The sequence below is a fragment of the Echinops telfairi genome, unplaced genomic scaffold, assembly GCF_000313985.2.
Source record: "Echinops telfairi isolate 266 unplaced genomic scaffold, ASM31398v2 ScPeMD7_443;HRSCAF=831, whole genome shotgun sequence".
Lineage (NCBI taxonomy): Eukaryota > Metazoa > Chordata > Mammalia > Afrosoricida > Tenrecidae > Echinops > Echinops telfairi.
The window spans coordinates 57761040-57762576 of NW_022104341.1; the positions used below are offsets into that span (position 1 = coordinate 57761040).

General features: G+C 46.3%; 1 non-coding gene across 1 annotated transcript; it reads right to left on the bottom strand.

Moving 5' to 3' along the window:
- Nucleotides 1-58: 58 nt before the first annotated feature.
- Nucleotides 59-220, bottom strand: LOC115870271. The gene has a single exon (XR_004046638.1). It is a non-coding gene; the product is annotated as a U1 spliceosomal RNA (small nuclear RNA).
- Nucleotides 221-1537: the final 1317 nt, after the last annotated feature.

Consider the following 1537-nt stretch of genomic DNA (forward strand, 5'->3'; position numbering starts at 1 on the left):
AAGCTGCAGACTTTTCAGTTAGCATCCCAACGCATAAGACGCAACCTTTTGGTTTTTACAGGGCATAGAGCGAACGCAGTCCCCCACTACCACAAATCGCAGTCGAGTGTCCCACATTTGGGGAAATCGCAGGGGTCAATACACCCGCAGGGAAATGGATGAGCCTCGCCCTGGGAAAACCATCTTTGTGATCATGGTGTCTGCTCTGCCGGGTAAGTGTAACAACACATAATCTTCCAGCAAATGTTTTACTTCTTTCTCAAGTGTTAGCTGCAGAGAGGAGTTGTAAGACTTTTTTTTTCATTCTGCATTTCCAGGAAAACAGAAAAGGCGAAACAAGAGTAACTGATTCTAGTTCCGCTCACTGGATCCTCTCCCTTCCCTAACCTTTCTGCCCTGCCACAGCTTCGGCATGCATCCGTTTTATACGCATGCGTATTTGGTGATTCACGTGTGCTTTTCATAACACGAGCGTGTGGGAACAAGCCCTTGAGGAGCGGAAACACCTGGTTGGACCGAACCCCAATGACCACTACCCTGAAGGCATTTTCAAGTAAGGAAAAGCGCAGGAGTCTGTTTCTCTGAATGCCCGGCATAATTATGGGGCTAAAGATCAGACGGGAACGTCAACTTCCCGAATCGGAAGAGAAAAAAAGAAGTGGGCATGATTTGTTTGGGGAGGAGATATTGACCTTGGGAAAGCTGGAAATGAACATTTTTGTCTAGAGATAGAAATAAGAAATACATCGTTTTGTTAACATGGACTTCACATCTTCCCACTTGGTGGGTGCGAGGAGAGTACCAGCGGGATTCCAGAGATAAGGAAGTCAAGTTGGGTGGGTGGGTTGCCTGTCAATTCCTCAGGGGTGAAGCAAGTGAGAGGTGAGATGGAGGTATTTTCCCAGGCTCATTGAAAAAATGGGAGCAAAGGGGTACTTTGGAGCCCTCGTGGTGCCACCATCAAACAGTGGGCCTGCTGAGGAGAAGGTGAGAGTTGAAAGCCACCAACGGCCTCTTCTGGAGAAAAACCAGGCCACTTGTTTCCATAAAGCCCTTGGGGGCAGGTCTACTCCGTCACATGGAGTTTCAATGAGTGGACGTCCTTTCCAACATAACCTACTTGCTAGTCCTGGGCTTTCTTATTCAGAGTGCTCTTTTACGGGCAGGAAAGTGTGCTTGAGTTGGGCTCCATGTTTTTCAAGCTCCTCCGTCTTAGCCACATGTCTACAATCTTGGGTGGAGGCACTAAAGAACAGATGAAGTGTTGGGTAGGTAAAAGGTGGGTTCATGTGTGGATAACAGGTACATTTCAAGCTCTCTGAAGACAGATTGAACCTGGAATGGGCAGGAAGGGAATGGAGTTATTCAATTTTGCCACAACTATGAGATTATTTGGAGTTTGCCAATCAGTTTTTGATATTTTTTAAGATTCTTGATATTTTCCCTTAGAAGCTTCCTACTCACCTTCATGTGATGACAGGCAAATTGTTGTCACATTTCAAAATAAAGAGTCACCTTTCTCTCCCCTTCTTGGCAT